The sequence below is a fragment of the Anopheles ziemanni genome (assembly GCF_943734765.1).
Source record: "Anopheles ziemanni chromosome X unlocalized genomic scaffold, idAnoZiCoDA_A2_x.2 X_unloc_29, whole genome shotgun sequence".
NCBI classification, from domain to species: domain Eukaryota; kingdom Metazoa; phylum Arthropoda; class Insecta; order Diptera; family Culicidae; genus Anopheles; species Anopheles ziemanni.
In genome coordinates, this window is record NW_026689795.1 from 48,017 (window position 1) to 55,000 (window position 6,984).

The window sequence follows — 6,984 nt, forward strand, 5'->3', positions numbered from 1 at the left end:
CCAATCTGGGACTTAGCCGATTTTTCTCTTCATATTATATGGATCCTGGACTTAGCCGATTTTTCTCTTCATATCATATGGATCCATCATTAGGCCATCTTGCTTGCTTGTGTGGTAACTTGATAGTGTATTTCCGACAGACCCAATCTCGGACTTAGCCGATTTTTCTCTTCATATTATATGGTTCCATCACTAGGCCATCTTGCTTGCTTGTGTGGTATCTTGAAAGTGTATGTCTGACAGACCCAATCTCGGACTTAGCCGATTTTTCTCTTCATATAATATGGATCCTGGACTTAGCCTGTTATTAGGTTATTATATATGGATCCTGGACTTAGCCGATTATTAGGTTATTATATATGGATCCTGGACTTAGCCGATTTTTCTCTTCATATAATATGGATCCGGGACTTAGCCGATTATTAGGTTATTATATATGGATCCTGGACTTAGCCGATTTTTCGTTTCATATAATATGGATCCTGGACTTAGCCGATATTTCTCTTCATATAATATGGATCCGGGACTTAGCCGATTATTCTGTTCATATAATATGGATCCGGGACTTAGCCAATTTTTCTCTTCATGTGGTATCGTATGCCAATCGCTCACAAGTCATGGGATAAGGGTACTTGTGTTCTTCCATCTTCTAAGTCCCGCACGGGGACATCGTGATCGCCCCAAGTCCGGAATAGCGCCAAGTCAAGCCCCACGGTGGCCGTGCAGGACCTGTTAGCGGGGGCCCCACTGACAGCACTAATCCGGACTTAGAAATTATATCTTTCTAATCGAACACCACACACGCAACACCACCATACCACCATCTCCTTGCAAGTACCTAAGTACCCGCAACTCCATGGTGAAGGCAATGTCACTCCATCACCAACCTCTTTGCACTGCAAGCACTTGCGTACCCACAACACTCCGAAGAAGGCAACGGCGCACGATGCTCGACTCCACACACCACACCACACCACCGATGGCCAGCCAGCCAGCCAGCCCAGCTAAGGGCTAACCCACCAACCAACCACCAATGGCCTAGGCCAGCCGGATCCCACCTTCAAGTCCAAGCACAGCCAAGTGCAAGTACCGCCAAGTGTTCACCAACCAACCATCACACCAGGTCAGCCGGCCGGTACCCACCTTCAAGTGCCATTACCCTCGGGTGCAAGCTCAATCAAGTGTTAACCAACCAACCCGGCCAAGGCAGCCAACAGGCCGGCACCCTACAGCACCGACCCGCCATTACCACCTCAACCGTTGACCATGCAAGTGGCCTCGGACAACAGGTGACACCCGAAGTACATCCGAAGAGTGTATATCAAGTGTTTGTTCACCAAGTCCTCAACCAACCCCAAGTACCCGGAGGTACCCAGAGTGTTGGATCCGCCAACCACTACCAGCACTCCAAGTCCTTGCGAACCCAAAGTGTTTGCCCGGTAGGGCCATTGTATCACAACGCTTGCTACCATGCAAGTGGCCTCGAACAAGGTGACAGGGGTATCTTCACCAAGTTCTCAACCAACCCCAAGTACCCGGAGGTACCCAGAGTGTTGGGTCCGCCAACCACTACCAGCACTCCAAGTCCTCGCGAACATAAAGTGTTTGCCCGGTAGGGCCATTAGACCACAACGCTTGCTAACCATGCAAGTGGTCTCGGACAACAGGTGACACCCGAAGTACATCCGGAGAGTGTACAACAAGTGTTTGTTCACCAAGTCCTCAACCAACCCCAAGTACCCGGAGGTACCCAGAGTGTTGGGTCCGCCAACCACTACCAGCACTCTAAGTCCTCGCGAACCCAAAGTGTTTGCCCGGTAGGGCCATTAGACCACAACGCTTGCTAACCATGCAAGTGGTCTCGGACAACAGGCGATACCCGAAGTACATCCGAAGAGTGTATATCAAGTGTTTGTTCACCAAGTCCTCAACCAACCCCAAGTACCCGGAGGTACCCAGAGTGTTGGATCCGCAAACCCGTCCCGGCACTCCAAGTCCTTGCGAACCCAAAGTGTTTGCCCGGTAGGGCCATTGTATCACAACGCTTGCTACCATGCAAGTGGCCTCGGACAACAGGTGACACCCGAAGTACATCCGGAGAGTGTACAACAAGTGTTTGTTCACCAAGTCCTCAACCAACCCCAAGTACCCGGAGGTACCCAGAGTGTTGGATCCGCCAACCCGTCCCGGCACTCCAAGTCCTTGCGAACCCAAAGTGTTTGCCCGGTAGGGCCATTGAATCACAACGCTTGCTAACCATGCAAGTGGTCTCGGACAACAGGTGACACCCGAAGTACATCCGGAGAGTGTATATCAAGTGTTTGTTCACCAAGTCCTCAACCAACCCCAAGTACCCGGAGGTACCCAGAGTGTTGGATCCGCCAACCCGTCCCGGCACTCTAAGTCCTTGCGAACCCAAAGTGTTTGCCCGGTTGGGCCATTAGATCACAACGCTTGCTAACCATGCAAGTGGTCTGGAGTATAGGTGATACTGACATACCACCGAGATGGTACATCTAGTATTGGGTCACCAAAACCAAACCAACCCCAAGTATCAACCCGGCATACTCAGAGTGATGGATCCGCCAACCCGTCCCGGCACTCCAAGTCCTTGACGAACCGAAAGTGTTTGCCCGGTAAGGCCATTAGATCACAACGCTTGCTACCCCACGGCGAGCTAAACATGCAAGTGGTCTTAGGCAACAGGTGACACCCGAAATTCATCCGAAGATGGAATATCAAGTGTTTAATCACCAAGCCAGCATCCAAACACCAAGTACCCCGGGAGGACCCGATGCGTTGCGACCATCTCCAAGTTCTTGACGAACCCGCAGTGAAAGGCGGTAAGGCCTCTGGGCCGCAACGCTCGCATGTGTTAACCCGCAAACACCACTGACCGGTCGGTCCACCGCAAGGGTGGGTCCAACTAGTCCACACACGGTATGCCGCATGTGCCCCCCGGGGGGAGCACACCGCACACAACCACCAAGCATGGGTCGCCTGAAAGGATCGAAATGTACATCTCTCTTCAATGCGTAGCGCCCAGCCTGCAAACCCGTCGTTTTCGGGTGGTCTTAGGAGTCGAAACTATTCTTGGAAGATCGGCAAGCACAACGCCTTTTCCCACTTCAGGTACTTCGGCGAGCGCACTCGCGATAGGCTCAGTTTGAGGGTTTCCAATAAATGGAAAGAGTCTATAGAAGACTCAATCCGGTCTCGTGATGTTATTAGCCATCTAGCTAACGACTCCTATACATATACTACCAGCCTGGTTCGGTTACGACCTTAGAGGCGTTCAGGCATAATCCGACGGACGTAGCGTCATACCAAAGTCCGCTCGGACTAGTATTGAGCCATTGGTCCGTACCTGTGGTTCCTCTCGTACTGCACAGGAATTCCATTGAGATAGTACTTGCACACCAGTAGGGTAAAACTAACCTGTCTCACGACGGTCTAAACTTAGCTCACGTTCCCTTGAAAGGGTGAACAATCCTACGCTTTGTGAATTTTGCTTCGCAATGATAGGAAGAGCCGACATCGAAGGATCAAAAAGCCACGTCGCTATGAACGCTTGGCGGCCACAAGCCAGTTATCCCTGTGCTAGGGAATGGAGCAGGCATCGGGGGTGCCTTCGACGCGTAAGTCGGCCAGGCTCCGGTCCACCTGTGATGCTCCCGCACCATCGACGGAGGACGACAGGGACGAAGCAACGACATCATCATCACCATCGGCTGCGCTGTCGCTGACTCGGCCGCGAAAGGGAGGCAGTATCGCGCCATCGACAGCGGCGCCCACTCGGCCAATGGTAGTGCTGCAGCGAATGGCCCTGCAAGTCAGTGATATGGAGTTGTCCGAGGAGAGCGAAGAGGACGAGATGAACTCAACCGTCGTCCAGCAGGTGGCCGAAGTCCCGCAGCAGGAGCCGACTATCGCAAGCCTCAGCAGCGAGTTGAGGGAGCTCCGGGCAACCGTCGAGACTCTCCTCGCTAAGGTTAGCGAGATGGAGACGGGCCGGGCGACGGCAAAGGATGGCGACGCGGAGCTGAAGACAAAGCTGAAGTTGTTGTCTCGTGAAAATCAGGAGCTGAAGCGAGACAACATTAGCCTTCGTGAGCGTGCGGCAGCCAGCGAAAGAGAACTTATGCTGCTCCAAAGTGGACTCCACTCGATGGGAGAGTTGGCGGTAGCTACGCAGCAGCAACAACAACATGTCGTCGACTCCAGTGCTGTTGGGCAAAGCCAGCATCCACCTGGCGACACTCCCAAACGAAAGCGGACCCGGGCAAGGCGCGGCAAGAAAAAAGAGGGCGAACCGACGGGCATGAACGAAGTCATCACGCCTGATGTCCCCGAGATCCCGGTCGAGGCCGTCTTGTCCCAGGCCATGGCTCCAGAAAAGCCAAAACCGAAGGTAAAGAAAGCAGCGGCTGTGGCAACCAAGGTGCATGCGCAACCAGCATCCTTTGCTAAAGTCGTGGCCAAGGGAGACAAGAGAGCAGCACCACAGAAAGCGGGAAAGAGCGCTGCTAAAGTGGAGAGGCCTGCGGTGATCGTCCTCGAGGCCAACGAGGGCAAGGCCTTCCTCGACACATACAAGGCAGTGCGTTCCAAGACCAATGTGGATCAGTTCGTGGCGAGGGTTTGCCGCACAGGGGAGCGGAAGCTGTCGCTGTGGCTGAAGCCGAACACGGACTGCGAGAGTGTGCTGGCCGATGTCAGCGAAGCCATCAAGGAGGATGGAGTGGCCCACCTCCTTGTCGACAAGCAGACGGCCGCGATCACAGGAATCGACATGCTGGCGACTGTCGACGACTTGATTTCGGCGATTAAGCGACAGGCGGGGCTAACGGTTCCGGGCGAGGCAGTTCGGATGTGGCGGCGGTACGACGGGCTGCAGAAAGCCCATATCAAGCTGCCGCGCGGGCAGTGCCAGCTTCTCGACGGTCTCCGGGTCACCATAGGGAACACGAGTTGCGTCGTGCAGGCGCTCGCATCGGTCCCTGCAGGAGAGCAGCTCTGCTACCGCTGCTTTGGCAAGGGGCACCGCTCTCGCGAGTGCACCGGCCCTGACTACTCCAAGTGCTGCTTCCGGTGCGGATCGAAGCAGCACAAGGCCAAGGAGTGCAGCTCGGGCCCCAAGTGCCTTACGTGTTCCGGACAACATCAGACAGGTTCACCGGTTTGCAGCGGAAGTAGCCAGCCGTCATGTTCCCGCTAGTTTCGAACACCACTGTTAGAGGGCGTGACGCTGGGTTGAAGATCCTCCAGATCAACTTGGCGCGCAGCAGGGTAGCACAAGATCTCATGCTCCAGACCGCACGGGAGCAAAGGATCGACATTGTGCTGGCGTCGGAGATCTACCGTGTTCCACCCAATAACGGGAACTGGGCGGTGGACTCGACAGCGAAGGCAGCTGTTATTACGACCGGAGCCTTGCCCATACAGCGAGTCTGGGCAAGTAGGGTAGGACTGGTGTCGGTCCAGGTGGCAGGGGTGACCTTCATCTCTTGCTACGCCCCACCAACACCGGGATGGACGGACGAGGACTACCAGCGGCTGCTCGACGAGATCGATATCGAGGCCAGAGCACACCCCCTCGTAGTCTTGGCGGGCGACTTCAATGCCTGGCACGTGCGATGGGGCAGCGCGAGGACGAAGCCGCGTGGTGAAGATCTCGCCGAGGTCGTCGACCAGCTCGACCTGGCGATCTTGAACCGCGGCAGTGTGCCCACGTTCGTCGGCAACGGCAGTGCTACTGAAAGTGTGGTCGACGTGTCCTTCGCCAGTCCGGCCATTGAACCCGGTAACGACTGGCGGGTGCTCGACACTTTCACCAACAGTGACCACAGATACGTGAGATTCAGCGTATCCGCGACACCAGTCAGCAGCGCTTCACCACACCAGCAGAGGCAACCGCAACAACAGCACCAGCATCGCGACCGGCAGCGACAACGCGAGCAGATTGGACCGAGATGGAAGTTGCGTCAATTCCATCCCGAAGCCTTCCAGATCGCGCTCCAGGCTTCCGGGTTTACCGAAGCGGCTGTATCACCGGCGACTCTCACCGCTGGACTTACTAGAGCCTGCGATGAGGTGATGCAGAGGGCACCGCCAGCGCAGTTTTTGGTGAGACCGGAAATGTACTGGTGGACGCAGGAAATCGGCCTTCTCAGGGAGCAGTGCAAGTCATCTGAGGATGCGATTTTGACCGCCGGAACCGGTGCACAGCGAGAGTTGGCCAGAGAACGGCACAGGAGCTGTAAGAAGGAACTCGCCCGTGCCATCAAGGCAAGCAAGGACCGTAGCTTTGATGAGATGATTGCGGAAGCTGAGGACAACGTCTTCGGCACTGCCTACAAGGTAGTAACGTCACGCCTTAAGGGTAGCCGCGTCCCCCCGGAGCGAGATCCTGCGATTCTACAGCACGTCGTGTCGGAACTCTTCCCGGATCATGGCACTTTTGAGTGGCCTGCACCGGATCTGGTCGATTGGGGGCAGACAACGCAGGAGCCAGTGAGGGAGGTGTCGGATGAGGAGCTCTTGGCGATCGCGGCGCGGATGGTGCCCACTAAGGCCCCGGGACCCGATGGCATCATCAATGCGGCACTGAGGGTCGCTGTTCGCGAGCACACGGAGACGTTCCGCCGCGTGTTCCAGGAGTGCTTCGATCAATGCACCTTTCCCGCTGACTGGAAGCGACAACGACTTGCTTTGCTACCCAAGTTCGGAAGACCTCAGGGCGATCCGTCATCCTTTCGGCCTCTTGGGATGCTCGACGGATCAGGCAAGATCTTGGAGCGGCTGATCTTGGATCGCCTAAATGAACACCTGGAAGACCCAGATCACCCTCGCCTGTCGCCGTCTCAGTATGGATTCAGAAAGGGCAGGTCTACAATACAGGCGATTGAACGCGTTAAGGAGGCCGGCCAGCGTGCGATGGCCCACCGAATGACGGATCGGAGGGCTAACAAGTGTCTGATGGTG

General features: G+C 55.5%; 1 pseudogene; it reads right to left on the reverse strand.

The window, feature by feature from the left end:
• Nucleotides 1-2,976: 2,976 nt before the first annotated feature.
• LOC131292080 (large subunit ribosomal RNA) overlaps nucleotides 2,977-6,984 on the reverse strand; it is a 9,693-nt pseudogene continuing 5,685 nt past the window's right edge.